This window comes from Panthera tigris, chromosome B4 (assembly GCF_018350195.1).
Source record: "Panthera tigris isolate Pti1 chromosome B4, P.tigris_Pti1_mat1.1, whole genome shotgun sequence".
Classification (NCBI taxonomy): domain Eukaryota; kingdom Metazoa; phylum Chordata; class Mammalia; order Carnivora; family Felidae; genus Panthera; species Panthera tigris.
Genome location: NC_056666.1, coordinates 127,048,244 through 127,064,958, shown reverse-complemented (window position 1 = coordinate 127,064,958; position 16,715 = coordinate 127,048,244). Strand labels below are relative to the sequence as shown.

Below are 16,715 nucleotides of genomic sequence, written 5' to 3'. Positions count from 1 at the left end.
GTATCCATATAGTCACTATATCCACCATAAAGCCAACAAGTTGAATGACTACTGTATGCAAACTATCTTAGAAAACGTTTAGAGGAGTTTCTGAGGTAACATAGTGAATCTACCACAAAGGATGCTCAGATGGAGGAGATATGTAAGTTACCCATGGAGTAAAGGCAGAGAGAAGCATGCTTCGTAGCAGATGAGTGTGGACCTGACTGGCCTTATATTTAGAAAATTGAACTTTGATTTTGCGGTGTGCAGAATCCATTTAGAAATCAATGACACTGATCTGTTCAGTGGGTTTGAGGACAAAAGGGGAGCTGAATGGGATGAGCATTGTCAAATTCCTTCCTGAGATTCCGTTTCCCTTAGGTAACTTAAAACAGAATGCCAACTCTTTGTGCTTCGGGGCAGTGCTAAAATGAACAATTAAGTCCAAGAGCCTGGTCTTAAGGTTCTTGGGACCAGTGACCTGGTGACAGTATGGATCTTGGGGGCAGGATGTCATGATGGATGAGTGAAAAATAAACAGTAGAATTGGCTCATCTACTCCAGACTTGCTGCTGTACACTATAACAGTTCCCAGAAAGAAGGTATAGACGTGTTTTGGTTAAAAGTCTCCTCCCTAGACCGCCTTCTTCCTCTTCAGGTGACTAATATTAAAGGCAGATTGATTTTCTATAGCTTTCGTAGGGTTTGGACCTGTTGGGTATGGCAGTAGAGGGAGAGAGGGATCAAGTTCACTTCCTAGAATCCTGTAAGGAGCTGGTGGGTGTGTGGTGGTGTCACCTATATTGAAGGAAACTGACCAAGGGACACCTTTTCTCACGAAGAGCAAGAGTTCTGTCTGTCATCTAGATATCCACTTAGGGAGTATAATGTGTGTTACTGGAAGTGCTCATAATGAATGTGATTCTCCCCCCTAGATAACTGCGTAATGCAGGGTCATCAGGTACACAAGTGCATCATTCTTTAGGCAACCTGCTAAGTAAGAGGTGAGCCCCGTTGGGACACAGCTAGGTGCATCCTGGGACTGTGACGCAGCAGAAGGAATCTACTCTGCTTTGTATAGTACAAGGATGGGAGGGAACCTAACATTTGGGGCTCTGGAGTGAGAGAGCCCGGGATTAGGTAGAAGTGCTTAGGAGGATGCAAAACAGTGACAGCTGCCCAGCGCCTGGAGCTTGGAGTCCTGGGTTCTTCACGAAGTAGTGTTTAGGATGAGCCTTATCTGCCGGGTGGAGGGAGCGTCTGGGTCTGGTGGAAATGGGAATCGCTCTTGCTGGGAGAGGGGCTGCCATGGCCGCTGCCAGCCAGGAGAGTCCTCCTTGAATCAGCCTCGGGGCAGGCAGTCTTGCTCATTGAAACTTTGTGTTCTTCTATTTCTAAGCCTCATTTACTCTTCTGTCTTGTTTGCGCGACTGTGGAAATACTGCTTCTCTTCTTTAGCTCACGATGCTGAAGACTGAAAACCCTTGCCTTCCTCCTCTTCAGACAAAGTTCCCTAACTCTGGGTAATGCAGTAATTTCCAGTATTTGCCTCAAAACTGAGGCAAACTTGTACTCTGGTACTAGGATGCAATCAGTATTTTCCCTGTTCACCTGTATACTTTTTTCAAGTTTTCACTAGTATTTTTGAACAAGGTGCCTCAACCTTAGCACCGCTGACATTTTGGGGCAGATAATTGTTTGTTGGGGGGCTGTCCTATCTGAGGGTGTCAGGCAACATCCCTGACCTCTACCCACTAGATGCCAGTAGCTCTCTTCCAGAACCTCGGGATGTGGCAACCAAACATGACCTCAGCATTGCCAAATGCCCCATAGCGGGGCAGAATCGGCCCTAGTTGAGAACCAGTGCACTAAAACCTGACAAAATTGGAGGTGAGTCTGCTGTTTAGGCAACCCCTGACTGTGATGCTCTTGAAGGCCATGGAGTGGAAAATTCAAGCCACTAAGTCAGAGACGAGCCAATTAGATTTATGTCTTTTTATGCCCAGTCACGTGATATACCCACGTGTTGCCTGTTCTGGACACCTTACCTGTGGACCCCAGGGTGATGTCCATTCACCACTCTTTCTTACCTCATCTGGGACACTGAAGGGCCAGATTCTTTGTTTTCTAATGGAAATGTGGAAAGCAAGCTAGAATTATTTCTACACAAACTTAGAATTTTTCAAGTTTTCATCCCTTGTTGCACCATGTAACCAACAAAAAGGTGCACAGAGGTGTCTGAATGTGAGCTTTCTTGCTGAGGAACAAGAGACAATACTTGAGTCTCTCAGTTCCATCTGCTTACCATGATGAAGTCAAAGCATTGCCGGGGGGACCTCATAAAAGCGATTTTCCTGAAGGCCAAAAGAGATGAGTGTCAACCCTGCCATTTCCTAGCTGTGCGACTTTGGACAACGCTGTTTTCAAGTCTTCGTTTCCTGTGTGCAAAGTGGGGATATGAGTTCTTGCTTCATTCACAAAGTTATTTCAAGAATCAAATGACATAAATCTGACACTGCATTGCAAACTAGGAAATGCTATGCATGTATTATCATCATGCCCCTTATCATTTTTGAAAGATGGACGTCTTCACAAACTTCCCTGTTAAATATCCTTTTATATACTCAACTCCCTTGGCTAAAAACTCATCTAACTAGGATATTTTCATTGGATTTAACCACTCAGCTAGGCTGAATTCAAGAACCCCAGTGGGTTTTAAATCTGCTCACTACTGGCTAAATAATATGTTTGAAGAGAAAATAGCAAGCAATGATCAACATCTTATTCATGGGCATAATAGCGCTGCTGTGACTCCCCTTTCTCCTCCCCTATTATTATTAATATGGTGTTATTACCTAACGTACATTGTGTCCCAGAATGTGCTTGTCGCCTTTACATTACATATACATAATACATAAGCCCTACCCTCCAAAACCAGCCATTATAAAGAAGCAAGAGGAAATCACCAGCGGTGGCAGATGTGGTGAGGCTCTGGCATTTCAAGTTGCTCACTGTGATCAGGCCTTTATTCTACTTGTCACGTAAAGAAATATTCCTTACTTCTATATCCAGAATTAAGCAGCAGCTGTGAGTGCAGATTCTGTCAGGCACTCCGCTTGGTGCTTCCCCAGACATCATCTGGTTTTCAGTCTCCCACAAACAGTGAGCGGCTTTGTCTCTCTCTTTCAGGTGCAGAATCTGAGAGAGAAGGGAATTGACCCGATTCCCAGCGTGTGTTTTCAAACTCTGAGTACAGCGCTCGCTCCTGTCTTTATTCCATGTTGCTTCCAGATCAAGAATGCTTAAATATTCCCACACCAGGGAATTAAGAGAGACAACAACAATAACAATAAATACTCTATGGGAACTGGACAGTGTGTGTGCAAACAAAAAAGAACCAAAGGTAGAGAGCTGGGCCATCATTAATTTGATTTCCCAGCTAGGCTTAGTTAGAATTGATTGGTTGGCTCACTTCCCCAATTGTTGCATGTGTACCTCAGGCTCGATTGCACCTGAGAATCACTTGATAGACTTTACAAACACAAAACAGCACCCACAAAACAATGGCAGGGCCTTTCATTGATTGCACATTAGCATCGCTTATGATCTTTATCAAACCAGAAGCAGTAGCAGCACCAGGCCTGACCGCTCGCTTTCCTGGGGCAGGCCCAGTTAGTGGGACGAGGTGGTTCTCATGTGCGGCCGGTGCCGGGCCTCGCCTCCAGCTGGTGTTCCTCAGTGGCCTAGAGAAGTTGGGCCCTCGACCGCACTGTTCACATAAAGGCTGAGCATCAGAGGCTGAGATGTTCTCTGACATTCTCGTTATGTGCTAAGGAGCAGAATTTACGAATTCATTTGAACACTCTTTGGGTCTATTTTTCAATCTTCCCTTTCTGCTTTTCATTTTGGTGTTATTGACAGTGTTCTTCTTCAAACTCTTACTGGTCACTTGCGGCCTTGTAGATGCTGGGGAGACATTTGCACTGAGAAGGTATGTGACTCCTCACAGGTTGCATTGACTGTGACTTGTGGAATGTACCTTTGTGCCGAAGGTATGTGCTCCAGGTAGTAGTTACCTTTGCCTTTTCTGACTGTACTTCCTGTTTCCAGGTACCACCAGTTTGCTCCATCCCCAAGAATTCTAGTGAGACTTTATTTATAGCTTTCCCTGCTTGACGATCATTTGAATATCTTATTTGAGTCAGTTTCCAAAATGATTAAGATTTTTGAAGCAAATCAAATCTGATATGTAGTCCCGGCTCCTATAATTCTTTAAGATTGTGTGATTTCCTTAATGTCTACTTTATAGGGTTATTGTGTGAGTTAAAAGAGAGTATTTATAAGTTTCTTCTAGTGTCTGTTACACAGTGAGCATTCAACAAATGCCATATTATTATCATCATAAATATAATAATACTCTTTCCTTTTTACCCATGATCTCCTAAGAAATAAGAACATTCCACATTCACTGCTCTTTCCTTCACATCTACGCGAGAGTTTGGCACACACAGTGAATGTCTACAGAAATGAGTCACTTTCAGAATTAGGTGATTTTTTTTTTTTTTGAAGAGGGATTTAGAGCATTAGGAATTCTTTTGATCAGTAACCAAATCCCCAAGTGGAAAGTACAGGCTTAATGGAATTATATTATGCCATTACCATCATCTACAGTACTTTCTAAGGGTGACATTCATCTCCCTTCTGTATTCTTGTGTATGATAAATTCTAAATCTAGACAAGTTAGCTATCTTCAACACCTGGTTTCCTTGACAACCCTTCATATAAATAGTAAGGGCCTGTTGTGGAGGTGAATGTCAATATAACTAACCACAGTCTAAGGCTTCAAGGTCAAGGTAAAAATATTTTAAATTACAGTAAGACTCTTGGTTAATGTTTGTTAGATGTATTACAAGGGGTGAGTAAAGGCACCATCTTTTCAGGGATGACCAGTGAAGAGGGTCATTGACAAGGTTTTTGTTGGTCTTTGTCAAGGTTTTCCTTTGGATCTGTACTATACCAGGATAGTTTCACCTTCCATGCTTTACGAGAGAAGACCGTTTTTAAACCAACCAGGAATTAATTAAGTGGCAACTCTCGTTCACCCTCCTTAACCCTCTTTACCAGCTCCAGGTTGCCCTCCCATGTGTTTAGAGTTCAGTTGACCTGCAGGTTAGATCTCTGAAGCTGGGACCAGAGAATGTCACAGGAGAGAGCGTCACCTCCAAAGGATTGCAGAGCCCTCCGAAAATGAAAAGCATCTCATTAATGCAGAGCAGCATGGTGCCTCATTAATTGTAGGCTCTGAGGCTGCCTTTCACAGGAAGGTTCCTTCACAGGAAGTTTCCCTGTGAGGAAGTGGTTGGAGTAGGAGAGAGGGAAGCCTGGGCAAGTGTTCTCCTAAAATCTCCAGATGAACTTGAGAACAGATAACTGTAGTGTTTTGTGATTAACCTGCCTTCTGAGTAAATTCAGGAAGAACCGCTCAGCTCAGCAGATTTGGGGCTTTGGTTTGTTTGTGTTGTTGTTCTTTAATTTTTTTTTTAATGTTTATTCATTTTTGAGAGAGAGAGGGAGGGAGGGAGGGAGCACAAGTTGGGGAGGGGCAGAGACAGAGGGAGACACAGAATCTGAAGCAGGTTCCAGGCTCTGAGCTGTCAGCACAGAGCCCATCGCAGGGTTTGAACCCGCAAATTGTGAGACCATGACCTGAGCCGAAGTCAGACGCTTAACCGACTGAGCCACACAGGCACCTCTGTTTGTGTTTTTGTACACTTTTCTGTTTTGTGGCTAGCTTGGTGTCCTGTAATCCTTTAGAGCAAAGTTTCTCAACCTTTGAAAAAAATTATTATCAGCCTTTCCCTGGGAGCTTAGTTAGATACATTTTTCCCCCTAATTACACCTGTGAGATTTTAATAACAAGTCATGGTAATATCCAAGATTTTTTATTTTTTTGCCTCACAAAACAATTTTTGCCTTGTTATGAATGTATGCTGAAGAATAAATTTATAGTAACAGGGAAAGAAGAGGTTTTTTCCAGACACCCCCCCCCCTTGCATTTACTAGCAAAATGATTATCTCCATTTTTTAGCGCTTTGAGCAGGAATTGAGAGAGAGACAGAGAGGTGAGGGAATGGGGTGGGTTTTTAGCTGGCTAAGCCTGGTCTCTCTAACTCCCAAATCCTGTGTTCTCTCTAGTTGACATTCTTGCTTCTAGGTCACCCATGACTTCCTGTACACATAGGCCCATACACACATTTGAAGACTATAGAGAAGTAGGTTATGATGACACTGATGAAACACCACACCATCTAACATAGAACTAGAATAGTATCAGCAGAACCACCAGGACATCCTCCTATTCTGCCCCCCTACCACCTGTAGCCTCCATTAACACAAACCAGTATCCTGAATACTGTAATAATGCTTTTTTGAAACGATTGTTTTTGTCTCTTCAAGCCGTCATCTGGTGTTTGAAAGGATGAGTGAATGGTCAACGCGACAGGTTCTATCCCCGTCCTGAGGAGTGGCTCTCGATACTCACCACCTGTGCGCTTGTATGATTTCACGTTTTCAGAACTGTTCGTTGAGTGCCTTCTGTGTGTCAGAAACTGCGCTAAGTATACATACATAAATACATACTGTGTGCTGCTGTGCGCTGTAATAATAATTGCAGCTTCTAAAAATATTAAGTCCAGGCTACGCAGGAGCTAATGCAGTTTTCTCCTCAGTGCATTGAAAAATCTATTAGTTAAGAAGGCAGCTATATTTCAGGAAATTAAACCACTGTAACAGTCCAGTTCACAAATCAGAACTCCCAGTGCTTTGAAATGCTTCGTTTCATAATGTAAAGTACTGAGGGATGTTCAGGCAATCCATAAATGCTCCAGTGACCAATGCCCTCCAAGCTTCACAAAGCTAAATACAGAGTGCTTCTTGCCAGACGTGAGAGGAAGGGGTTTCATTGCCACTGATATGAGGAGGAATGTGTTTATAGATCCATCCATGGGCACATTCCTCTTGATTCATCCTACCTTCATCATCACTCTAGAATTAATTATGTTTATGGAAGATGGTTTATCGGTAGATTTATGAACACTGAGCATTTCAGGTGGAAGCCAGCTAACTTACTTCAGGCTGGAGTTGTGAGGTCTGAATGATGTTCATTGACACTTGGTGTAGAAGGCTGTCACCTGAAAAGACCAACCTGGGGGCTCTTACAAGGTTCCCTTCCAAGTTTCCATTGTGGGAAGATGTGAAATCTGTAACTCAGCTCTCCTGTTGATACTGGTTCCTTAGAATTTCACAGTAGCTGACCTAGAGTGGCTTTTATGGAAATGGGATTTCTACTTTTAAAAAGGACAGGCAGGAAACCTTCTAGGCTCCACAGTCATAAACTGCCCACGAGGTATAGGGTTATCTAAATAACTCCTGACCTTCCATCAGCTCTTTTTTGTATTAATCTTTGAGAAAGGTCTTCTCTCCCTGTACATCCAACTGTATCAAGTTCAGGTGGTACCCTTAAGTTTTGGGCTATCTTATGTCGTGTTTCTGAACAGTTAGCTGATTGGTGATCCAATGTAAATGATTCAACCAACAAGTCCTTGAGAAATACAGTGCTTACTATGTCTCCTTAGTGGTTCTTAGGGTATAGTCTGGGGACACCTGTTTCAGGACCACACAGGGCTCTGGTTTAAGAATACAGATTTTTTAAAAATTTTAAGTTTTTATTTAAATTCAAGTTAACATACAGTGTAATATTAGTTTCAGGTATGTAATATAGTGATTCAACACTTCCATACAATACCTGGTGCTCATCACAACAAGGGCACTCTGTAATTTTCATCACTTTTTAACCCTTGGCCCCACCCACCTCCCCCCTGGTAACCATGAGTTTATTTCTAAAGTTAAGAGTCTGTTTCTTGTATTGCCGGGGGCGGGAAAATCAAAAACAGATTTCTGGACCCTACCCTGGACCTGATGAATCCTCACCACCTCTGGGTGTGATTCTGGGAATCTGCATTTTCTTTTCTTTTTTTTTAAGTTTGTTTATTTTGAGGGAGAGAGAGAGAGAGAGAGAGAGAGCACATGAGCAGGGGAGGGGCAGAGAGAGAGAGAGAGAGAGAGAGAGAGAGAGAGAGAATCCCAAGCACATTCCATGCTGTCATCATGGAGCCTGACGCAGAGCTCAAACTCACAAACTGTGAGATCATGACCTGAGCCGAAACCAAGAGTCGGGTGCTTAAATGACGGAGCCACCCAGGCGCCGCTGGGAATCTGCATTTTCTATAGGCATCCTCCAAGGTTCTGATGCCTCTGAGCTGTCTTCTGTTAATCTTTTCCCTATGCAAGTTGTTAGAGTTTATTCTAAGAATACAGTTGAGATTATGTCTCTTTGCTAGTGAAAACCCTTTTGTTTCTTCCCACCATCTTTAGGACCTTGTCCAGTGTTCTTTGGCAGGGCATACAGTATTTTCCAACATTCCACCCTTTCCTCGTCTCCATGTTCTTCTTCATCACTTCCAGCTCCAAGCTTTTCCTGGGTGTATCAGACTATCACACACACATGCACGCACAGTTGTTTACTTGTATCTCTGTGCCTTCACTGATGATAATATCTCCACTATCCTGCTTCTCTCACTATCTGAGAAACTCAATTTTCAACACATTTTTTAAGACCAATTTAAGGCTCATCTCTTCCAAACATCTCTAACTGGCTACCCTTCCCTCCCCACCTCTCTCTCCCTTTTAATTGTACTTCTACTAGACTGCTCTTATACATACACTTGGAGTTCTTCATAATCCAGTTGATAACCATATTCTAGAATTACAGATGTGGTAACTAGTTTCTAAGATGTCCCCCAATAATCCCTGTCCACTAGTATTCACACCCTTGTCTGTTCTTTAACCACGTTGCCAATAACCAATAAGTTAACCAATAAGACATTGCAGAAATGACACCAGGCCACTTTTTTTTTTTTTTTAATTTTTTTTTTCAACTTTTTTTTTTTTTTTTTTTTTTTTTTTGGGACAGAGAGAGACAGAGCATGAATGGGGGAGGGGCAGAGAGAGAGGGAGACACAGAATCGGAAACAGGCTCCAGGCTCCGAGCCATCAGCCCAGAGCCGGACGCGGGGCTCGAACTCACGGACCGCGAGATCGTGACCTGGCTGAAGTCGGACGCTTAACCGACTGTGCCACCCAGGCGCCCCCCACTTTTTTTTTTTAAGTGTGTTTATTTTTTGAGAAAGAGAGCACAGCAGGGGAGGGGCAGAGAGAAGGAGAGAATCCAAAGCAGGCTCTGCACCATCAGTGCAGAACCCAGTGCGGGGCTTGAACTCACGAACAGTGATCAAGAGTCAGACGCTTAGCCGACGGAGCCACCCAGGCACCCCAACATTGTGTCACTTCTGAGCCAAGCCGTAAAAGACACCCTAGGTTCTCTCTTGATGACTTACTCTGGAAGAAGCCGCCTCCATGTTGTAAAGACATTCAAGCTGCCCTATCAGGTGGTGCATGTGGCGAGGAGCTGAGGTTTCCTATGAACAGCCAGCGTCACCTGCCGTGCGTGTAGGAGTGAGCCATTTTAGAAACAGATCCCAAGCATTCAGATGTCTGCAGGCTCAACTGACACCTTGACCGCAACCTCAAGAGAAATCCTGAGCTAGAACCACCCAGCTAATGTGCTCTCAAATCCCTGACGCTGAAACTGGGTGAAATAATAAATATTTCTGTTTTAAGCTACTATGTTTTGAGGTATCTTGTTATGGATAATGAATATCTAGTAGACCATGGACTCCTTGAGAGCATCAGCTATGTTTTATTCATCATGGACTCTGGTCCCTAGCCTCTCCTCAGTACCTGGCCCACGTTAAGTTTTCTAGAAACGCTTATTTAAATGATCACAACTGAGCTAAAGTGGATTTTTTTTTTTTTTTTTTTTTGCTGGAAAGCGTAAATATAACTGCAGATGACTTTATCTCGTAGACATGAATCTCCTCTTTTCTGTTGCTTTAAATATCTTTGATAATATTAACAATGAACAACAATAGCCAATACTTCTATAGAGCACCAGCATTCTCACAGTCCTATAGAGTATGAGCTGTAAGAATACCCATTTTACAGATGAGAAAAGTGAGATACATGGAGGTTTAATCACTTGCCTGATGTGACACAGCTAGTGAGGGATAGAGCCAGGATTCAAACCCAGGCAGTCAGGCTCCAGAGTGCACACAGTTAGTTTAAAAGCCTTTTAAATTTTTTTTAATGTTTTATTTATTTTTGAGAGAGATATAGAGTGTGAGTGGGGGAGGGGCAGAGAGAGAGGGAGACACAGATTCTGAAGCAGGCTCCAGGCTCTGAGCTGTCAGCACAGAGCCCGATGCGGGGCTCAAACTCATGAACTGTGAGATCATGACCTGAGCCGAATTCGGAAGCCCAACCCGACTGAACCACTCAGGCGCCCCTTAAAATCTTGCATTTTAAATATTGAACGCTTACCATGGGGCAAGCCCTGGGCCAGATACCTTAGTTCCCCTGCCTTATTTAATACTTTCCCAAACCTCATGTGATCTATGTCATGTTCTCTATTTTATGGGTGACGAGGTACAGGCTTAGAGAGATGAGCTTGCTGGTCTAGAGGCCATGGAGCTGGACTGGGAATGTGGCCAACCAGACGCCTGAGCTTGTGCGTGTTCCGTGGCCCTCCACTGTGGTGTCTCCCAGAGCCCTGCCCCATCTGCGATCCTCACCCTCCTTTCTCAGCAATTATGTTCTGAACATACAGGTTGGTTGCCAAGACGACCACTCAGAAACAACATGAAAGGCAAATGACTTTTCAAACATTCTGCGGGTAGGAAGACTTCTTTTTTAATTTTTAAAAAGGTGTCAAGGTGATTTGTAATCCATAGGAAAATGTTGATATGGGTGAGAAATCTATTCTGAGCAATAAATATTTCCAGGATGATGGGGGAAAGCTTAGAGACTATAAATAAAATAACTCCCTAGGAAGAGAGCAGGATGTGCTACTATAATCCCTATTATACAGATGAGACAATTCAGGCCCAGAGAAACGTGGCAGCCAGGAATACCCAACCCCAAACCCTTCGCACCGAATTGGCATGAAAAGCTGCTTCTCTGTTTGTCTGGATGGAGACAGGCTCGGTTATGACAATACAGGATCCCACAGGGGTGAAAAGCACTCCTGGGACCAGGGGCAGGGGGTGGGAGGAGAGAAACATTCATCATTTCAGAGTGAAATGTCTCAGGCTGGGGGCTGAGAGACTGGATAGGAAGGACTCAGGCACTGGGATGGTAACCCTCCACCCACTCACGGTGGGGGGTGGCTAACTGAAAGCTTACACAGAAGGCTCTTAACGTAATGCCTGACTCACAGGAAGCACTCAGGAAATGCTAGATGGTGTTTTCTATTGTTCTTGTCATTGGGGCATCCCCAGTGCCTCCTGAAACTCAGAGTCTTCAGGAAGAAATTCGCATCATTCCCTGATAAAACCAACCTCTCTTCCTGTCTTTCCCTTGTCTGTCAGAGGTAAGGAGCCTGGCATCACATCAAGACATCGCTTCCCTTCACACCCTGTGCTACCGTGTTCCTGTTATTACCCTGGTCAGGTTTTCTGAGTAACTTCTCTGAGGATCACCCAGCATCATATGAACCTTAAAATCACCTGTAGCACTTCATAGAAACTCCCCTTGGGATCTGTCTGACAAGGAGCTGGCAGTTTGGGGAAGGTGAATGTTCCCTGGAGAGCATCCCCCACCCCCTCCTCTGCATAGAAATCCTGAAAACCTGGGATTGCTAATGCTCCTTGATGTGTGCATTAGGTAGTATTCTTGAGCACAATTGCATTTTTGCTAATTAAATCTTAGAACATGCCGCTTAGAATTATTAACAGCCATTACAAGGATAATTGTCCATTAAAATAAACCTTTCATTTTTATTATTGTTTTAATTACATAAACCCTTCGGTGTGTTTATAATGATGAACATGCTAGGTTCTTGCTCTGTGACACATTGCCATCTTCTAGGATGCTCTGAGGTCAGTCTGCCTGGGGTGCCCCCAGGTCTCTGCAGTGTGCCTCTGAGGACGGTCTTCTCTCTGCTGACCCCATGACTTAATGTCCCTGATTGGACTGAAGTTTATTGCAGGATGGGAGTGAGATTTGATAGCAGCAGGGGTTACACCAAGAGACTGTCCCAAAGGTTTCATGGGTGACCACTTCACCCAATTTGGTGGATAAGTAGGTTTTTCCTCCTAAAACCAAGGGTATCCTGTCCGGTTTGGAGATCTACCAGCAGAGGCTTTGAGTTTCCAAAGAGGTCTCAATTTAGGATTTTGTTAATAATCTATATAGGACTATAGGGAAAGGTGATGAGTGACCTTTTCCTCTGACAAAGCCATTTTCATTCCTGACTTCCCTTTACTGTTAAAGGTAGCCTCATTCCTTGCTTTTATCAAGCTCGACATCCTGAATCGTCTGAGCCTCCACTGTGCTGACAGACCTCCCCTGGGAGAAGGGGCCTTTGCAGAGGCCGGCTGGGTGCCCAGCACCAGGCCAGGTGCTTTGCCTTTCTCCCAGTGGTGTTGTAAAGAGAGCGTTCCAAGCCCCCATTTTGCAGATGAGAAAAGCCTCACAGAGCTGAAATGATGGGATGGCGCTAAATCCCAGGCTTTCGGGGCTCAGCAAGCCCTGCCTCTTCCGTTGCACTGTTCTGACCCTGGACTTGAGCAATTAGGGCTATTTCTGCCGCTAGTTGCAGAAAACGTCAAAGGTAGGATTTAAACTCGGCAGTCATGCACGTCCATCAAACATTTTTTTTGAGTAATGACTGTGTTGTTACCACAGCAAAAATGACATCGTCCCTGCTTCGGGGAGTTCCAGCCCAGAGCTGGTGAGAGACATGGAAAATTAGACACAGCATGAGAGTGTGCTGTGCTGGAGGGAAGCGGCTTGCTCCAGGAGCCCATGCCCAGCCTGGGGCCCCAGGGAGGTGGCGACTGGGGGGTGCCTTCTAAGCTGAGGCTTGAAGGAAGAACAGGATTAGACTAAGGTGGGGGTGAGGGGGCATGTTATATTCTACTTCTAAGAGAGAACACCATTTATAATAAATGTATCTGCTTCTTACCACACATTCTTTCCCCCTGTAGATTCCTCGGTTTTCTTTCTGAGGTTTTCTTTCTGAATACAAACTCATCCGAATGCTTCCTTTACCTCTAATTGAACACTCTGACTTAATTGATTATGTATTAAGTCGGGGACTTGGGGCGACATTCCGGCCTGGGCTCATGTTGAGATTAATTTATTCCTGTCTCTCTACCGTTCTGTGATGCATCTGAGTGCCTCACATGTGTGTTAAAAATAAAGCCGAGAGTCGGGGCAATCTAATTAGATGGCTCAGCCCAACGCTCTGGTGTTCAGTCTTCACCAAGCTCTCCGGCTTTGATGGTAACCAAAATAGATGAATAAGTTAATCAAAGGTCTGATTAAATAGCACAGCTCTGCCGCGTGGACCTATGATTGCCAAGCTTCAGTTCAGGAAGGTTCTCAGGGGAGAGAAGAAGCTGAGCTGAGTTCCAGAGGCCAGGGCTTTCATGAGGAAGAGTTGTTTAAAGTCCACTGGAGGCACTTACTTGAGGAGCCCCCAGCCCTACAATCTGAGCTGATGGCTACTCAGGGTGCTCACTTCAAAGGAAGGATAACGTGGCTTGGGGAAGGAACACATGCCTTCCCCTGGCGGCTTCTAACTATAGCTTTGCATCCTGCTCACTGTGGGATTGTGGGCAAATCGCTCACCTTCCTGTGCCATTTGCCCATCTGTCCACCTGCCCGTCCTTCTGTCCGTCCTTCCATTTGCCCACTCACCTCCCATCATGGATAGCATTTTGCATCTGTCATGTAGAAGGCATTGCCTTTTGGTCTTGGCCATCATTCGTTTAATGACTGCTGGATGTATCAGGCAGTCTCTCCAGGTGCTCTCTGGCCCTTCTCCACTCTGCTTCGTGCCCCGCGACGCTGCTACATAGGGCCATGCCTCTGAGCTCCCTTTCCCTCTGGCTTCCATTTGGGTTTGTGCAGAGGGGCGCCCTCACAGGAGATTGGTGGGTAGGAGGGGAGAGAAGCCGAGTGACACGCGTCTCCCTGCTCTGTCCTGTGAGATTGCCACAGGCTGGCTGCGTCTCTCTACTGAAGTTCACTGCTCCTTCCTGGTGGCTTATGTGTATGGCCGCCCTGTCTAGACTCCCGCAGCCACTGGTACCAGCCCTTTGGGCCTTGGGTGATCACGACCCTCCACTCTTTGTGTTCTCGGGTGCCACATGGTGCCTCACAACTGGCCCTAAATTATGCACGCGCTTTGTAGATAGTTCTTTTATTACCTGCTTTCCTCAGATTACCCAGTTGGAGTGTGCCATTTCCACCCACACCTTGATATAGTGCAGTAAGCAGGACAAGTAACTGCCTCTTATAAGTGACAGAAGCTCAGAAAGGCTAAACAAACTTGTCCAAGGTGACATGGTGATTAAGGGACACCAGAATCTGAATCCAGGTGTGCCCGACTCCAGAACTCTGGATCCCCAACCCCCTTTTTGGTATGGAGCAAAGAGGCATGGCTCTCTAAATCCTGGACATGATGAGGGAGATCAGGAGGAAGGGTGGGAGCTTCTATGAGCTGAGGGTCTTTTGTGTACGGAACACTCACCCCGTCTGATCTCTAATTTTTCTGTGAACATGTGATGTAGGCACCGCCTCCATTTTACAGGTAGAGGAGCTGAGGCTTAGGTCAACCCCTTGTATGGGACAGGGGTTTACATTTTGCCTTCTGTCTCTGCTTTCCCTCCTCTCTGCTGCCTGGGAACACAGTGTTGGGGGCGACAGAGTTCAAGGTTCTTTTCCTGATGCCGACACGTGGTGAACAGTTTCGTCCATCAGTTTATGTGTTTTCTTTTTTTTTTTTTTTTAAATTGCACATGTATGCAAAGGACCATTGTAAAACTGATAAGGAGTAGCTGACATGGTATTTTCAAGTACATTGAAGATGAACGCAGAATCCGGAGGGGGTTTCAGAGATGGCCTGGACTGTGTGAGTTACCATAGGGCTCCTTTTTCATAGCTTTCCCAAGGCAGCCTCTGTGTCCCTGTTTTCCTACCATTACTAGATGTGGGCATGTTTAAAAAGAATGCAGGGCTTAGGTTTTCTTTACAATGGTAGTGGTTGCTCATTTTAAAAAGTTGAGAAGTGTTTAAAAGTGTAGGGGTGCTTGGGTGGCCCAGCCAGTTAAGCGTCCACTTTGGCTCAAGTCATGATCTCACAGTTCATGAGTTTGAGCCCCACGTTGGACTCTGTGCTGATAACTCAGAGCCTGGAGCCTGCTTCAGATTCTGTGTCTCCTTCTCTCTCTCTCTGTCCTTCCCCTGCTCATGCTCTGTCTCTTGCTCTCTAAAAAATAATTAAACCTTAAAAAAAAAAGTGTAGTTAAATATATGTGTATGTGTGTGTATAATATACATATCTTTTTATCTAGAGAGGGACCTGTCATCCCAAAATGACCACTATTATAATTCAGTGCCGTGCTTCTATTTTTTCTTTCTCTGCGTAAATTTGGGTGTTTTCATGTTGATTATACATAGTGGTTATTAAGCAAAAACAATTTTAAAACTTACTTTTTTTCTTTTAACATCATATGCAAGTTTCTTCTCAGTATATCTTAATCTACATTGCTCATAGCCATTGAATAGTATGCTAACAAGCTAAAAAAAAGAAAAAAAGGCATGTTTTCATTAACTGTCCAGTTTAGGGGTATTTGGATTGTTTCTGTTTATTTTATAACATGGTGATGAACATCTTTGGGAACAAAACTGGTTTCTTGCTTTTAAATATGACTTTTTTAAAGAACAGTGTCCTCAGAATGTCCCTAAAGGGCAAAAGGGAAGGGTATGTTTTGGAATCTTAATAAGGTGGCCTCATTTTCCACTAAAGAATTCCATTATAAGTGTTAACTTTTTTTTTTAAGTTTATTTATTTATTTTGAGGGAAACAGAGACAGTACGAGCAGGGGGATGGCAGAGGGAGGAAGAGAGAGAGAATCTCAAGCAGGCTCTACACTGCCAGCACAGAGCCTGGTGTGGGGCTTGAACTCATGAAACTGTGAGATCATGGCCTGAGCCAAAACCAAGAGTCAGACGCTTAACTGACTGAGCCACGCAGGGCCCCCCAAGTGTTAACTTCATGAAAAATAAGTGTGTTTTTGCCTCGATGGAGATTCCCCATGGCAGCTAGAATGGGGACCCCACCCATAGTTACATTCATATATGTCCTGTACCTGTGCAAACTTTCAGCACACTGGTGTTCTGTATTATTTTTCGCCTTGCCTTTGGGTCCCAAGTGGTACTGAGATGTGTGAGTTGCTGACAAGAGTTACCGACCTTTGGGACGTTGGTTGTCCTGTTCTATCATGTGAGGATTTCAGTGGTGGCTCTCCATTGGTGGTTCATTACCGCCTATGGGTGTGTATCCTCTTACTCCCCAATGAAGAGTGCTGCATGGGTCATGACCAAGTCCTTCTCATGTGTTTGAGAAACAGGAAAGGAGCAACACTCATTGGTTTAATTACAGCTCTAAAAAATAGATAAGCAGAAGCTTTGACAATGCCACTGAAGTAGCAGTCTTTAATGACAAGCAGAATATGATTTAAAGAAATATTTCTACATAGGAACAATTA

General features: G+C 44.4%; 1 protein-coding gene across 1 annotated transcript in view; it reads left to right on the top strand.

The window, feature by feature from the left end:
• The window catches only part of LARGE1 (LARGE xylosyl- and glucuronyltransferase 1), a 538,109-nt gene that overhangs the window by 292,512 nt on the left and 228,882 nt on the right, over positions 1-16,715 (top strand). The window lies entirely within an intron of this gene.